The 17,814-nt window shown below is 46.8% G+C and overlaps 1 protein-coding gene across 13 annotated transcripts in view; it reads right to left on the reverse strand.

The window, feature by feature from the left end:
* Window positions 1–17,523, reverse strand: part of TJAP1 (tight junction associated protein 1) — a 42,119-nt gene extending 24,596 nt beyond the window's left edge. For 5 of the 13 annotated variants that reach the window (XM_074818220.1, XM_074818211.1, XM_074818216.1 and 2 more), the window contains exon 1: window positions 16,246–17,327. The gene's annotated coding sequence lies outside the window, so the exon portion shown is untranslated. Of the gene's footprint in view, window positions 1–8,550; window positions 8,693–16,245; window positions 17,330–17,375 lie in introns of those variants that run through there. The other 8 variants (XM_074818221.1, XM_074818213.1, XM_074818222.1 and 5 more) reach the window with 6 other exon arrangements.
* Window positions 17,524–17,814: the final 291 nt, after the last annotated feature.

The following is a 17,814-nucleotide window of genomic DNA, read 5'->3' on the forward strand; positions in this document are numbered from 1 at the left end:
TGGTGAGCTGCCGCTTCTGCTGAGTACAAGCAGCAGCCGTGAAATCAACCAGTTGTAAGTCCATTTAATTTATTATTTTTTTGAAAGAGCTATTCTAATGTCCTGATCACATGGCAACATGGATTATAGGTACACACAAGCGTTCAGTTGCTAAGGGAACCACACTTGTACATTTTCTATTTTATGAGATTTAAACTTCTCAAAGGGCTGCAGGCACATTTTCACAATAAACTGTTTGGTCTTGAGTCTTAGATTCACACTGGTAGCTTCTAGCAATTCTACGGTTATGTGGTCACACCAACTCTAGGACAAATACATGCAATGAGGAAGGCAGGAATAATTTCCATTCTATAAGTAAAGAAATTGAGGCACGAGGAGAAAAAATAGCTTTGTGCACTGTTTTTGCATGAAATTCCACGTTAAAGAAAGACAGCCTCAGCTCTCATAAGAAAGGAACTGCAAGAAAATTCAGCAAGACACAGCCTTATTTCTTGCATCTAAAACAAGAGAGATCTGGGATAGAAAAGAGAAGGAAAGTGTGCATGAGCTAAACACCTACCTGACAGCAATTGAGTTGAATAGCCTGCAATTCTTTGTAAGTACAAATAAAGCAGCAACCCTGATCCAGTAGGAGAACAATATTTGTACTATACCCAATTCTCTGCTGCTGGGGTTTAATCCCAGCAAGAATCGTTTTGGTTTAATTAGCTTTTCCCTAGCAGATGGTCAGATGTGAGAGGCAGAGAATGGTACAGGCTTAACTGTTGGGTGATTGTGCAGCTGCATCTGTAGCTGAACAGTTAAGCGTGTCCAGGAGTCCAGCTGTAGTTTGCACGACACAGTCCGTCTCTCCCATTAGTCAAATGTCTGTTCCTCTTTCTCCAGATTATGTATCAGTCAGAGGCACTACCCAAAGGCAGGCAAACAACTAATATGCAGTCTCACCACCATCCCCTTTCTCAGACAAAACCCTCAAACCTTAATCAACTGGAAGTCCCTCTTTCTTTGGTGACAGAAGCACATTCAGAAGCATTGCCATGGAAACTTGAGACATCCTCTGTGCTATTCATCAGGAAAGATCTTTTAGCACAGAAATATTTTATGATCTCTACAGCACTGAATACAGACAGCAGTCAGCATAATGAAGTAAAATTACAGACTCCAGCATTGTGTGAGGATAGCAGTGGGTCATTCTGCAACCATGCCGCCTGATCCTTGCTCCACCTACAACGAGCAATACCTCATTAGAAACTGGCAGGGAAAAGCAGGGTAGCACTGAGAGAAACAGAAGTGGTGTTAGAGGAATAAACCTATCCAGCCAAAGGGAGAGAAGAGAAAGGAGTTCAGAGCCTTTTCCCAAAGCTGATCACATCCTGCCACTCTCCCTTCCCAGAGGTTATGAGTGATGTTGCTATTGACTCCTCTGCAAAGCAGGATTCCTACCAGGCACAGACACCTTCCACTTAACCCAAGTCACAGCCATTGCCTACTCTGAAGACTGCATCAAGCATTCTCCATCAACTTCCACTCAGTCTCTGCACCCAGGCACGCTGTGGAGTGTTAGAGCACACCCACCTACACACTGGCAGTACTCATCTCAACAGGCCACAAAGGCAGAACAAGGAAAGGAGATGGCTTTCAAAAACATGCTTTGGGCCTAGCAGATTCAGAGCCTGAGCCAAGGGCAGGAAGAGGCACAAAATTTGTCTCAGCTCTGTAAACAATAGAGCACCATGGCTCCTGAAGCAGAATGTAACCCTGGAGCATCTTCTTTCTTTTTTTGTGGTGTGGCCCCATAGTTAATCTGCCTCAGTTTGCCTCATTTGGGTTTTTTTGTTGGGTCTTTTTTTTAAATGATTCTCTTAGTCTTCAGCACCACTGAACTGCTGAGAGATTTTCTTCTGAGAGTTCAGTCACAGAAATACAACATGGTTTAATCCAGTTTAGGAAAAACAAACAGATCCACCCACCCATCTTTCATTGGTGACCTGTATAGAGCACGCAACTGGCTATGGCTGTTCTCTCTCCATTCACCTGGGCTCCAGTCAGTCTTTTTATCAGCAGGATCCTAACCTCAGCAGAGGGGACCCACACCTCCACCCCCTGCACTATGGGCTGTACATGAGGAGGCTGCCTGTCACCAGCATTCACAGGCTGCACTGCTTGACCTTCTGTATATGCTGTATTGTACTTCCTACGTTCACGTTCCTCCCATGGGGGGGATAACCACAAATGCCCCACTTGAGACCAAGCAGGGTTGCTTCAGCTCTTCCCTCAGACACAATCCCTCCTTGGGGCAGAGTCAGAGCATTCATCAACCATCCCCTTTCACATTTGTCATCATTGCTAGCACCAGTGTTGTTCTTCAGCTGGAGCTAATAATGAGCATAAATTGTCTCAAGGGGCAATTGCAGCAAAGACCCAGCACTTTAGTTTTACCACAAGGTCAGCTTGTCCAGACTAGCACTACATCCCCTGCCCAGCATTACGCTTGTAAAACTGAAATGCCTGGTCTTTACCACCGTTATCCTTTGGGATAGCATAAGTCTGTTAATTATTCTGAGGTTAAGGAAAACCATCTCCTTTTTAGCAGTGAAGACAAGCTCTTCACCTTCACAGGGCTCCTCCCTGTAGACAGCCCTGTAAGTAAACTCTGTGCAGCTCTTCAGAGAGCAAGCTGAGAATAAGAGATAGTCAAGTTGCTCATGAAGTCCCCTATCCTCAAAAGGGCTCTAACTGAGAGCAGAGGATGACCAGTCCCAGATATCCTAAAGAAAGCAAGACATCATGTTCGAGGTACCCTTTTTTTTTTTGGTGGTCAGACTAAACCACTCAAAGAGCTAGCAGCACACTGCTCTTCTAAGGGCAAAGACCATGGACAAATGCCAGTGTATAGCCAGGCAGATGTTGCAAAGATAAGGTGTTTGTTCAGTGCCGACAGCAAGCTGTTCGCTCATGCCTTCAGCTTCATGCAGCTGCACGAGCTCAGCTCTACGAGTCTGTGACTCTGGACTAAGGAATGTCTCAACTGGAGAAACACCACATCTGCTGTCGGGCTCAAAGTGCCCCAGGATCAGACCAATTCCCAGTTTTACTGTCCAGCCATAGCCCTGCTTTCTGCTCCCTGTCCCACCAGGGGGAGATGTAGCTACTTGGTGAGGGTTACTGCTCTAGCCAGAGGAGCACATCTCCCCGGCAGAGGTGTTTGGAACTGGAAACAGAAGCACAGAGATCTCAATTTCCTGCACAGTCCTGACAGCCAGCATGGAAGCCAAAACAAGGAACTAGTCACTTTCTCTTCACAACATATTAAAAAACTCACCGACAGGAAAGAAAGCAGCCAAGAATCTGCCCTCCTTCCTCCTTAGCCAATGTCACATCCATTTCATTCCAGCACCCTTATAAGCTCTCTTACTGGCAATGGGAAAGTGACAGCAGAGGCAGTATTTAATCCTAAAAAAGATCTCCATTTTTGCAGCCGTAGCCTATATTGCATGACAAAGCTGAAACGCCCAGTGATTATATACACTTAAATGTTCTATCAATAACATTCCACATAGCCCATTTTTAGACTTACTTATATTTTGCTACACCTCATGTTGCCACAGGGCATATTGTTCAGTTTGGCACTGCAGACCAGAGGAAGGAAAATGAAGATTCGGGCAACACACTCTCTCGTCAACACCCAAGCCCTAAAAGTCAGATATGGAGTCAGTGGCAACTAGTTCAAAATAAAACGCCCAGTTTACATTAAATCAAGAGAGAAGAGAGCCCAATGTGAGTAATTTCCAACTGTTTCACAATGGTAAGAGTCTTTTGCAACAAGTAACATTCCCCTAATCACTTATCATTGAGGTCCTGCCTTGAAAAGTGACACACACAAGTAGACATTGATATTGGGTCCAATGCAGCTTAGTATCTTCGTAAGTGATCAGGATGATGGGATCAAGTGTACCCAGATGAAGTTTGCTGATGATACCAAACTGCGTGGGGAAGTGGACACTTCAGAAGGGAGAGCCACCCTGCAGGAAGACCTGGATAGGCTGGAAGAGTGGGCTAACAAGAACCTTATGAAGTTCAACAAGGACAAGCATAAGGTCTTGCACCTGGGAAAACATAATCCAGGAGTACAGCACAGGCTGCGATCTACCTGGCTGGGGGGCAGCTCTGTGGAAAGACACCTGGGGGTCCTGGTGGACAACGAGCTCAACATGAGCAAACAGTGTGCTGCAGTGACAAAGGAAGCCAACGGGATGCTGGGTTGCATCAACCAGGGCATCACCAGCAGAGATGAAGAAGTCATTATCCCACCCAGTGCTTGTCAGGCCACACCTTGAATACTATGTTCAGTTCTCGTGCCCGCTATACAGAAAAGATGTGGACAGGCTGGAGAGGGTCCAGAGAAGGGCCACAAAGATGATCAAAGGACCGGGAAGCCTGTCGTGTGAGGAAAGGCTGAGAGAACTGGGTTTGTTCAGCCTTGAGAGGAAAAGGCTTAGGGGAGACCTTATCACCATGTTCCAGTATTTAAAGGGTGGCTACAAAGAAGACTGAGACTGCCTTTTTATAAGGAGTCACATGGAAAAGACGAGAGGTAATGGGTACAAGTTACTCCTGGGGAGACTCTGACTGAACACAAGAGGAAAATTTTTCACACTGAGAACAAACAGCCATTGGAATAATCTCCCCAGGGAAGCTGTTGATTCCCCAACATTGGACACTTTTAAGATTCAGTTGGACAGGGTGCTGGGCCATCTTGTCTAGCCCGTGTTTCTGCCAGAAAGATTGGACCAGGTGAATCTTGAGGTCCCTTCCAACCTGGTATTCTATGATTCCTTTGTGAGAGAGGGTGGCATGGACCAGTCTGGTAACAGTAGCTCTGCAGCAACTGACCCAGGGACTGTGGCAACAGCTAAAAAGCAGAAGCCATGCTATAAAGCCAGAGCACTTCTGAGAGCCAATTCTTTCATGTCTGCTATGGTCTAAGGATGGCAGTAGGGAGGTCTTCTGCAGAAGACTAGCTTTAATATGGAAATGACTGGCAGGTCACAGAATTTCAGGCTACTAGAAATTGCCAGAAGGAAAACTGCAATTTCCAAAGATCAAAACATATTAGGTAATGAAATGAACAGCCCAGGGCTCACCCAGGACACAGAAGATGCTCTGCTATCTGTTCCACAAGCCATGCCTATGGGCTGCCCATACTGACACTGCCAAAAGGGACCATGTTTCCCTGTGCCAGGCAAATGCAAGACTTACATAAAGAGGACAAGGATGACTTGCATGATAAGGGTATATAAAACTGGTGACCATTTCTCACAGACATCATGTCAAGGATCCCAAAATAATGCATCTGCATCCTCATCTGCCGCCCTTCATCAAGCTTCCCATCCTCATCTCTTGAGATACCAGTCAGCAAAAGGAAGCTTTTCCAGAAGAAGCTGGAGCAGTTCAGCTGCAGCACATATGTGTAAGAACATTTACCCACCGACTGAGGGAAGTACTCTTGCCCGCATTAAATCCCAGAGCCATTCCATCTCCAGGCAGACATCTCATGCACAATTTGTACTGAGCAGAGCTTGATGGCACGAGTCACTCAATCATCTACTGATTGCCAAGAGCACACAGGCTGCAGGGGGGACGATCCAACCTTAATTGGCCTTATCGGTGTAAATTAAACCCTACAACACACCCAAGCAAACAGTCAGTTCCTTTGGAAGAGCAGGCATGAGTTATTTTGCTGCAGCTATAAAGGAAACATTGCTGCTAGGACATGCCCCTGGAGTGACTGTGCCGCTCGGCTCTCCCGCTGCATTCCTGGGGTTGTTTAGCGTGGACTCAGCTCCAGCCTTTCCACAAGCAAGAAGTCTGAACCCTGAATGCCATCTGCAAACACAGCCAGACTCCACCTCCTGCATGCCTGCAGGCCACCAGGTGTGGCCAGGAATGGCACAAGCTACACACTAAACACACCTTTGATGTGGAGCTGAAAGCATGTAGCCAGGGGGCACGAACAGCACGCCGCCCGCCGCCGCGCTGACTCCCAGTGCAGGAATGTGGCTGCAACCACAGGCCAAGGAAGGCAAACACATTGCATTCCTCACCAGGCAGAGAAGGAAAACAAGCAGCAAGCCCACACACCCACCACGCTGACACCCGCCACGCTCCCCACACATGCCAGCCCTGCCACTGCCAGGACCCCAACAACTGCTTCAGCCTCAAACTTGTCTGTGTGAGTCTGAGTCCTTCATGCAACTTCTTGAGCCATGCGGCAAGAGAAACAGAGCAAGGCAGGAGAGTTATCAACTGGGCACACAAGCCACAGGGAGGAGAAGAGCTGCCACCAGGACTGGGAAGTAACCACGTTCCAGGACAGGAACAGCTCTGTGCAGTAGCCTGGGAAGGGAATTTCCCTGACTTTTTCCATAAGACAAGGGACAAACGTAAGACTGAGCCTTGTTGAGCTGAGAGGGCAGAGCTGAATAAGAAGCTGACTTTGGGCATCAGGGGTGCTTGGAAGGATCCAGGCCTTTTTCCATCCCCAGAAAACCACTCTACCTTAAGTCAAGCAGCATCTCTGAGATGCAGGCACTCCTCACTACCCAAAAATCCTTTTGTAATACTTTTTGTCTGCCCCACTGCCCACAGAAACAGATCTGATCTTCATTGTACATTATCCTCCCCCTACAGCACTGACACCTGATCACCTACATGATCAAGGTAAGAGAGACTCGATGTACAAAAACCCAAGACATCAGGTAACCTCTTGTTGCTGAACCTATTTTAGAGTCACAAACAGACTCTATGCTCGAGTCAGAAAAAAAAATTACTCCTCTTTCATGTGGCGCTCCTGAAAATCCCAAAGCTTTCCAAAGAATTCACGGTTCCCAAACATGAAGTTACTCTGAAGGGAAAAACATGAGGATGCATCAGGAGGTGAAGCTGCCAGCAGCATTCTCAAGTGCACAAAAGGAAGTCTACTGTGAACCCCCCATGTTCTGAATCCGCACTGACTTTGTGAAATACAACTAAACATCAACCCACTCCTAAAAACCCACTGCTCAGTGCTAAGGGCCAGCTGTCAGACTTAATAGCCAGTGTTCTCTCAGCACCAAGCAGGAAAGCCAACACTGTCACAAGCACTGTAACAAGAATATATCCCACTTGAATCTACACCAATATCCCAAAGGCTGCCAAAAAAAAAAAAAGAGCCTCTACCTGCTGTGCTTCAGAGTAGGTTCTGAACTTCAGCAAAGCACAGGGATGCCAGAAAGGAGCAGGATTTCATAAGGCAAAAGTGACAGAAACTATTTAACACAAACAGATATGGTAGAACGCATATTCCCTTCTACTTTCCAAGAAGCAAATGGAGGGAGCCCTGTGCTGTCACTGCACAAAACAGTGTCAGCAAATTCAAAGAGCACCAACGAAGGGCTGAAACACTGTAATCTCTGGGGAACCTGGAAGGGGAAAGGTCAGTGTAGCCACAAGCTCCAGAAACATGCCAATGCATCTAGCAAGCTGCCGGAGCAGGGATGGTTTATAAGGCTGTGGCCCAGCTGCTCCACACTCCACATGTGCACTTCGAGGCCCTCACCAAGGGGACTGGTCTGGTATTAGGTAACAAGAACAGACCAGATGAGGTCCAGCAGACTTTCCCATGCCCATTAAAATTCAAGGCCTCAAGCTACCTATTCCCTTCTAAGCCAGTAAGGCAAGCTGCTGCAGTAGCTCCAGTACTCGGAAGAAAGAGGCATGAAAGGCCAGATTTACCAATAGATTTATATCCAAAGATATAAATAGAAGCCTGGCAGGATTTACAAAAGCACCCAAACAGATTAGGTGTCTAAATCACCACATGCAGGAGAAAGGGCTTCTCCACTTCTAACCACTCCATACCTCTCCAACCCCAGCCACCACAAGAAAACCCATTTCAGGGAGGACGGAAGCCCCTGCTGCTCTACAGGTTGCCAAGGGCCATCCCTGTACAATCCACTTCGATGGTGACGGCACCCAAACTCCCACAAGTCTCAACAGTGCAACCTGCAATGGCTGCAGCTCTCACAGAATGTAGGTCTGCCTGTTTCCCGGAATAGGAGCTGCCTCTTCAGCCTCTCCTCCCCCTTCCCCCACTACATCTTTATTTTTCATTGACTTAATACTGTTTCAAGGTACAACCCTCATCCTGCCACTGGTGGGCGGGTGAGTGGGGGAAAGGGGCCCTTTATAATTGTAGTGTTGCAATCTGCCAGCCCGGCCAGGCGGCCTGTTCCCGCCTGCACTGTATTAAATACCTTATAACTGATTACACCCCCATGGGGCATGATTAGCAGTCTTCAGAGAACAAAGTCTACTTTCATAAGAATAAGAACAGACACGTACTGCTAACCTACTACACAGCTGGGCAGGTGAGGAAACAGGGAAAAAAGAAGCAGGGGGGTGGGGTGTAGAGTTAACTGTACTGCTAACTCTATTCTTTCCTTCCCTCCCCTATCCCCGCGTCTCTGAGTTGAGATTTCCAGTGCCCTGTATTGTTCCCTTCAGACCTACCCCAGAAGATTCCGGTAACGTAAGCTCACAAACAAATGGCCGCCCATGGAAGTCCGGCAAAGTCCTAACCTGGAGGGGCAAGGCCCTGAGGCAAGCAGATTGAGTTTTGCTCTGGGTGACAGCAATTCCTTCACACCAGTTCCTAGGAAAAGAGAAGGGTGAATTCCAAGAGCAGCATCAAAAACAAGGAGAAGGAGGGAAAGCTCAAAATACGATCACATATCCACGCCCCTCTCTAACCTCTGTATATATCTGGGAAGTCTATATAAGTAACAGCAAAACATCTAATTCAATCTGGAGATTAACAGCTCTCCAGCATCAGGTGATTACTTTTTTCTTGTGGGGAGAGAGGAGGCAGCAAACAGGAGGAAAGCCCTCTCCATCTGAGATAGATAATAGGGATCCCCAAACATACACAGTCCATATGCATTGCCGCAACAAAGAAACAGCCTGATGGAAACTTAGCCAATCTGACATGAAATGACCTACAACTCATTAGCAGGTGCCTTCCAAATCTCAAATGCCCACACAAACAGCCACAAACGTATTTGGTGCTATCTGGCCTCCATCTCAGCAAAGCACAAAGAATCAAACAGACTGTACAGCCTTTCACCAAAAGGAGTAAGAAAAACTGAGGCAACTCCTAGGCTCAAACAAGCCTAGGATGAGCCCTTCCAGCTACTCTCCCCAATCCTAAAACAGAGGAGAACAGAGCGGGAAACTCAAGGAAAATGGTCTTATTTCAGAGGGACGCCTGTGCAGCAGCTTCAACAAAATAGTAAGAACCCTTCTAACTGTGTCACTTTGGAAACAAGTCGCCTGCTTTACCCAGAGCCCACTGGCTTTGCCCATGGCCCCATGGATGCTCATGGTACAGTCCAGAAGCACTTGTGTTCAGCTGATGCTGCATCTAGAAGGGGGCACCCTTCCTGACACATTCCATCCAGATTCTTATCTAACCCACCCAAGAAAGGATTTGTTGATGGAGACACCAACCCAGCTAAAAATGATCTACTTACATCTGCTCTACTCAGCAGCTGGTCCTTCAGCCAGCACATAGGAGGTATCTGAACTGTACTGCCTAGTCTCATTTGCACAGCAAAATCTGCATATTGTCTTCTATTACAGAAAGACCTGAAGGCACCTACTGACTTTAGGCTCTGATGTACTCAGCACTGATGTAAAAGCATCAATACATTTAGAGTTATCAAACAGATTGTGCTGCCAGGGTTTGGACAAATGGGAGGTTTCACCATCAACACAAGTTAGTCATTAGAAGCTCCAGGAGGTAATTTAAATTATCGCAGCCACCACAAAAATAGTTTTACTTTGGGAGTTGAGTTGCAAAGCTGTAATAAATCCAAGTGACACAGTAAATTTTTTAATAAAAGCTGGAAATTAGTTGTGAAACCCCAGATGGCCTTGTATATAATTTGATTCTGCTACCATGGGCTAGCAAAAGGGAAACCACTGCTCACATTGTAAAAAAAAAAAAAAAGAAGACCCAAAACCTCTGTCATCCTTCAGCTCCTAGGAGACAGAATTCGTCTGCTTGCATTTTGTATGTATATATATACACGCATGTAAAATGTATAGAAATAATACATACATAAATAAAATTAAAAAAACACACAGCTAAGGATAAATTGTTCAATCTTCCACCATGTTGGGCCACTATCAGTCAGGCATCTGAGTTCAAATTGGAGCACTGCAGTCCAACGCTTTTCCCTGGCTGCTGTACCCACCCCCCATTCCCAGAGTAAATTGCCTTCCACTGCAGAGAAGCACTCCCGCTATTCCGATACCGGTATTCACCACCAGGGCAAGAGACCCTAATTTAGCCCCCGCACGGGCCTTCTGCAAACTGCTAATCCTCAATACACAGCTGTTTTTCAAATGTACGGGCATGAGCAAACCGTAAACGATTTATGGCGCGTGGCAGGAAGACTCCTGGCTCCCTGCGTAGGTGGGGTTTTGGGACAAGATCATGCTTGGACTAATGTTTATATTGCAAGTTGTCAGTTGGGTAGTAAATCATCTCTGGAGCTGCATAGTAATACAGCTCTCTCCATCCAGCTGGAGCCTTGATGACATTGAATTCTCTTACAGCCATTTCAGATACACCTGGGGACCTATATACAAAGGCATCATCTAATCAAGGAAAAACGGATACACTTATAAGTAGACTGTACAGAAATTCTACAGTCCAGCAAGGGTGATTTGCTTGCAGGAATCAATCCAACCTAATATGAGAAGTTCCTAAAAAATGACACTCTGTACTAGTCCTAGAAGAAACTGGATTCAGTGCCTACACAGACATCTACTAGGAGTGGATCGCTAGCAAAATGCAGTTACCTGAGAAAATCCTTCTAAACAAAGTTTTCATTTCCTAGTATTTACAAATCCATAATGCAAGCAATGCTTAGAAATTCAATCCTAAAAGTTCAAGAAATACATTTTGCATACTTTAGTGCATGAGACACTTTCTGCTCAGAAAAATGAAACCACTCAAAGCTAGGATGAGAACTTGAAGTCCATTCCTAAGGAAGGTTACTTAAAACAATTCTAATTTTAAACAAATATCCTGCCATTTTCCTTTTTTTTTTTTGATCCCATTTGAAAAGGCTGTGCACACAATACACTGGGTACAGATCTCCCACAGGTAAAAGGGGGAAGAGTTCTCAATAAGGAAAAAATCATAAATAAAAACACACAAGAAAAAACCAGAACAGTAGAATTAACTGCCATCACTTTTCAGTTATGTGAGATAGATCAGATTTCAAGTCATCTCCCTACAATATTTTTAACCTTCCCTTTGGGCAGCAGCAGAGTCCTCACTAATGAGGAGCAAAGCTGCGGGATGAAATCTGATTTAGGAGACAATGAAGCAAGGTATCTTTGGGAATTGTATAAAGCTTGTGCACCAAGACATATCCAGGTCTAAATGCAGTTACCCTGCTAAAATAATGGTCAAAACCCTTACTGCCACAACGATTACCTAACTAATATCTTGGAAAAATAACTTTTGAAACAAATGCTATAAAGTAAAACTCGTCTAGGGCTTTTTATAAGCCTAATTCCCCAATAGTTAGAGAAACTACCTCATCTGTCCCTTTTGATTCCAGAACCGTTCATGCATGAGTGTTACATTAATGTAGCTGGACAACTGAGACTTTAAACACAAGAGCAAGAAAATCTAGTTATGATTCCTACAACATTGCCAAAGCCAGCTTTATTGCAGAGCCAAAATACAAATACAGAACTCAACCAAAGACACAGTAGTCACTGTGGGACTTTCATTTCTGAATTTGCTGACCTCTAAAAATCAGAAATTTAGACCAGTTCTCTCTTGCCACTAGCAGCAGATCAGGTCCTCTGTGCCTAAAAACCAGCCTAACCCTTGCAGGAAACCTTACTTTCCAATTCTGACCCATTTCACTTTCTCAGCACCACAAAACTTCTGTGAAACTCTGTAACCCTCTACTCACAGCTGTTATTCCTGCCGCAAAAGGGTTATGTTGTGCCCTAAAGCACATGTTGTTCCCAGAACAGCCCATAAGGAGGGTATCCATACAGGGGTCTCAAGGTTTGCATGACCTGCTCCTAGCTCTGAAAATCCACACTCACACTCTTTCTTTCAGGAGTTCCCCTTGTGTTTAGGGAAACATTACAAACAAACACCTTTTTATACATACCACTCTCCGTACCACTGCCACTTACCTTTATTATCCTATCCATCAAATCAAATTTATGCCTACTTGACCAAGCAGCACTGATGATTCTCTTGATCCTCAACACATTGGACATGAGCACTGGACACAGGCTGTGTCTTCCCAAACACCAGTATGTTGACGCTCATGCTACAACATACTGGCTCTCATCTGAACAGCCCTAAAGCCCTTCCTTTCAGCCACCTGCCAGACTAAAGTCCACTACAAGACTGCAACGTAGAGAGGCCAAACTCCACACATTCTTTTCCCTCTTACAAGCAAAGGCAAGAAGCACAAAGCGCTTTGCCTGACCACTCGGCATGAAGAGACAATACTTACATGTCTTCACATCCATGAATAAGACAGTCCTCATCCACAGACTGCACTATCTTTCCAAGGACCTTGCTCTCCACCAGCTTAAAATCCTCAACCACCAGGCCTAACCAGAGCAGCTGGAGTGCTTTGTGGGTTTTATTTTTGGGTTGGTGGGCTTTTTTTCCTAATGCAGGTATCACAAAAAGAAAGGTTAGTGGGCAACCTAACATAGCAAATAAGTGTGATTCAGTACCTTGCCTCTGACACAGGCCAATACAAGGTGGTTTAGAGGATGGAGCAAGAGGCCTCAGTGGACAATTATGGAACAAACTGCCCTTTCTTTGATCCTTTACCTGTTAAGAGATTGGGTTATGTCTGAAAAATACAACTTCTAAAACAAGTTCTTTAGCTAAAGCAAGTCTGAACATTTCCACTCATAAGTGCTTGATCTTTTGTGAATCCCGCTCAGCTCTTAGCCTCAGTGCTATTATGTGGTAGTGAATTTCCACAGATTAGACATCATGTGAAAATACTTTAAAATCATTATTCAGTTTGATGCCTATCAGTTTCACTGAATTGCCTTCACCTCAACTGAAGAATACATTCCAGCTCCTTCACCTCTGCACAGCAGTCTTCCTCAGGCTTGGCACCCAGCATTGTTGAAAAGCAGAGGAAAACTGAGCCCACCCAAGTGATGCTTATCCTGCATTCCAAACATTGCAATGCTATTCTCACACTCCTACACGGCCTTCCATACCATTTCCTTCCTAAGCACAGCTCCCAGGAGGACACTCCAGAAAGGGTAGTTCATGCCATTCCAAATATGAGACATCCTGCAAGCTGCTGCTCTTGGCCCTCTCTGTCTGAGCACATTAGCAGTAAGACCATACATGTACATCCTGACAACGAAGAGAACAATTTCCGAGTCTGGAACAAACAGTGGGGCAAAAGAGAGAAAAAAAATAATCAAGTAAAAAAGATTCAGCCAGATAAGACTTACAAGCTGGGGAAACAAGCAAACTGCTCCTAGGAAGGGAAAAAAAGCAGGGGTCTCATAGTGCCCACTTGCCTTAAACAAGGCAGGGCCTGACTTGCACTCTAGCAATTCCACCATGCTACACAGCATAGAATACATAGGACAGTGGATCACACAAGGGTCTGCTTCATTTTAAAGTCATGGCTTTAAAAGTCTCCTTTAAAGTCTCCTTTTCATCTCTGCTCCACTGAGCTTTACTAAAGCATTCAACACCACGGTATCCAAGCATCTTATAGACACTTATGGACTCTTCCTCAAATCTGCAGTAAGATGGGTGTTAATTGTATTCTGCAACCAAAGAACAAAGAGCAAGAAACAGTAATGATCTGAACACATTCACACAATAAATCTGTGGCAGAAATTAGGTATCCTACATTGCAGTTCAGAATTCTGACCGCAGGGTCATCCCCTCCAACCAGCTGTAAAGGTACTTCAATTTTAAGAAGTAACATTCTTTCTACTACAGCTACAGACCCAGCCAATCAAGATCTAAGGAAAAGCCCTCAGGTGGGGGAACTGGCAGAGAAACAGGATGGACGATTTCATGCCCTAAGGCATTAGCCCTGCTTGCATAGATTACGCACATAGTTCCTTTGTAGTCCTATGTAAAATGAATTGCAGAGAGGATCTTATTTACCCAGTTACTAGTGACCCGAAATACACACAGCTAGCACAAATGTCACAAGCACTCACTCTCTCTGTAGCTCAAGGTGTCGTACAAAAAGGGGGTATCTTCCCAACCAAAGCCTTCAAGAAAGGAGATGAACAGACCCAGCTTCCGGACCTTAAATTTACTCTCAAAGTATCAACCAAGATGAACAGCCAAGAAAATCTGCTCTATTATGACAATTTCAGTTCCTGATAACCTTAGTCAAAAGAGCAGAGATGAGTCAGAAAGATGTCCAGCCAGATCCTCATTTCTTAGCAGAGAAATCTTGCCCTCAACCTGTATCACGTTCAGACCCATTTGAGACCCCTACCTGTTATGTATCTCCCAGCAACATGAAAGGCAAAGGGTTATTAGCCACTACTACATTATTCTTGTCACACTGTGCTGTAAAATCTAGGCCTTTGCTAACAAGTATACATGACAGTTAATTTGTTATGATCTAACCTCAAAAACTATTTCTTGGGACTACGCTGTAGATGTGGTGACACATGGAAATCTCCGAGAATTCAGTTTTCAGTGGATCCTCCATAAAACACAGCAGACATTGTAACAGATTAGGGAGTTCACCTTCAGAAAAATCATCAGCCTCCAGGACTCAAAAGCATCAAGCCTACTTCAACTACCGAAAAAAAGTCATGTTTTACTGAAACTTGTTTATTTTGCTATTGTTCAAACAGCTTGGCTTTCTTCACCTTTTTAAAAACACTTTACATACCATACCAGCTGCCAAACCCTTTCTCCAAGCCAGCTCTGGTTCCATTCACACCAGCACACCAAAAATCACGTGTGCCATCTGACTTCATTTGTCCTGCTCTGGGACAAAAAGGGGGCGCAGACCTGCAAAGGACTATACCTCTTTGAAAGCTAGTCTATTTCCCCTACATACTATGCCACATGATTGTACTTAAAAGTGGATAGCAGAGGTAAGAATTAAAGGTCTGAAAGCTGCAAAGCAATAAGTCACTTGCAGCAGCCAACCAGCGACTTGAAACAGATTGGAAAAGAATGCACCTTTGGTCAGAAAGCTGGTTTGAGGAGGCAACAGGTCTTGGCACATAACTCATCCCCTCCTGATCCACTGCCTCGTTAATATTAAAGATTAAAATAGCCACGGGCTGCACCTTGGAACTCCGCTGGCCCTGCTGAAATGCATTCCCATGATTTCAAGAGCACTGGCTGCCTGGAAAGGAATGAAAAGCCAAAAGCTCCTGATACCACAGCTAAGACCTGCTAGCTTAAATGCAGATTTAACATCCAGAAGCTGAAACACACTGCATGCAAAGCACTGTTGGGATACATATGCTTTTTGCAGTGATTCACTAAGTGAAGAAAAGAGAAAGGAGCTGTAATGAAAGTGATTTGACAACTGAAAGGTATGATCAAAGGACCAGCTGCTGGGCACCAAACAGCTGCCCCTCTAAAATGGATCTCAGTGGTGAGTTCAGGAGAGGACAGAAAGCCCAGTGGTACACCTGCACCACCTATCAGGGGATCAGTTAAAATACGGGTGGAAAAAAACAATGTGGTGGAAGAAATAACCTAACAGAAGAGAGGATCACTAACTTTGACATTGCAACTATTGCAACAGCAGGATCATCAGAAAGGATTTCATAGGGATTCTGGCTGCGCAGACTTCTTGTGATTACACAGAGAACACAGCTACTTCAGCACTGGCAGAACAGACTTTAGACTGCTTCTCTGGATGGCATGAAAAGAGCACCGGCTTACATCTTTAATTGCACTTTTCTTCCCAGGAGCTCTTACTGAATTTTTCAGGGTCACTCCCATTCCATTGACACCCCTGGCCTCTCAATTCGGGCAATGTAGGCCTACTATGATGCAGAGAACACCACAAAGAGGGACAGTTTTTCAGGTATGTGGTTCACATATTCTCAAAAAATTCAAGTAGTGGGACCAAAAGAACACAGTCTGACTCAGCATCAGCTCATTCCTGGCTTTCTTACCTGCTGTCTGATGCTTCAACAAGGATTCATTGCTTCCTCTTACGCAGGCCCTTTATCCCAGTTCCTTCTCTGAATCTGTAAAATAGAGATGCATACCTCTGAAAAGCTTTTGCTGGCACAGAACTATCTACATTTGATGGATGATTCTTTTCAGCGGACAACCTCCACCTGGCATCTCTCAGATCTAGGTCATTCTCAGCCTTGCCAGACTTGCATATCATTTGCACACCCTAATGTCTACCAGTGCAATCTCCTGCCCATCTAAAAATCCATTTATTACCACTCAACCTTTTACTCTGCTTCATGCAGTGTGCTCAGGCCCAGAGCCAGATGCAGTTCAGTATTTATTGTTCACCTGTTTTTCTTTAAAGTCTTCCCACATTCCCAGGGGCTGCTCACTAATTCTATAGTAGGAAGCATCCCTTGCACTAGAGAGGGTGTCCAGGCTGGTAGAGAACTTCCCATTCCCCCCTGACAGGTTTGGCACCAGAAGAGTGCTGCTCCCTCTCTGTGGAAGCGCTGCTTCCAACTCTGCCTCTGTCAGTTATACTCTTGTTCCTCAACATACACATGCTGGCCCAGACTTGTTTCACTTTGCAGCTCCTACTCCAGCAATGCTCCCTGCACAGAATCTGCTTTCTCATCGCCCACACCACCTACCTCTCCATCACCCAGACAAGGCTACACCCTGCATGGACCTGGTTCGGCCTGCCGATTTCGTGCCTGCTCCGCTCCCCACCACAGGTCTCCCCCCCGGCAGCGAGAGCTCCCTAATGCCCTGATGGCCGAGGCGATGGCACTACCGTCATCCCCCAGGGGGGTGGCCCCTTCCCCGGGGCCGAGGCTGTGACCGTACCACCCTCTCGCACCCATCTGCTGCCCGCTCCCCCTGCCCACGGTGCGACCCGCCCAGACCCGCTGCCCTCGGGGGACTCGACACCTCCTCCCGGCCCCAGGACACACACGGGGGCAGGGGCGGCAGCCCCCCGCTCGCAGAGCGCCGGCCCGAAGCGCGCCCGGGACGGCCTGCTAGGCCCGGGGGCGCGGGGGGCCCCACCCGGGCCCGGGCTCAGTCCCCAGCCGGTCGCGTTCCCCGCTCCCCGCCCCCGGGGCCCCAGCCCGGCTCTGACCCGGTCGGGCTCGGCTCCGCCCGGGGTCCCAGTGACTTTGCGGCCGGTTCTGCCCCGGTTCGGCCCCGCCTCGGGCCCGCCCCAAACTTTGCCCCCGCTCGGCCCGGCCCCACGCTCTCGCTTCAGGCCGCCATTTTGCCGCGGGGCACGCCGGGTAATCCGGCGGAATCCCCACGCCGCAGCGCAGCTGCGTCATCGGGCAGCACGGGAGGGGGCGGGGCCAGGCGCAGCGGTGGGCGGGGCCAGGCGCGGCTCCCCGGTCACCGCGGCAACGCGAGGGGCGGGGCGGGGCGGGGTGGGGCGGGGCGGGGCGGGGTGGGGCGGGCGGCGGGGGAGAGGGGCGACGGGACGAAACCAACGGGGAGCGCGGGGGTGGGGGCCGGGACGAGCGAACCCGAGTGCCGGAGGGGGGGGCCAGAGTCGCTGCCCTCCCCTTAGG

The sequence above is a fragment of the Strix aluco genome, chromosome 3 (assembly GCF_031877795.1).
Source record: "Strix aluco isolate bStrAlu1 chromosome 3, bStrAlu1.hap1, whole genome shotgun sequence".
NCBI classification, from domain to species: domain Eukaryota; kingdom Metazoa; phylum Chordata; class Aves; order Strigiformes; family Strigidae; genus Strix; species Strix aluco.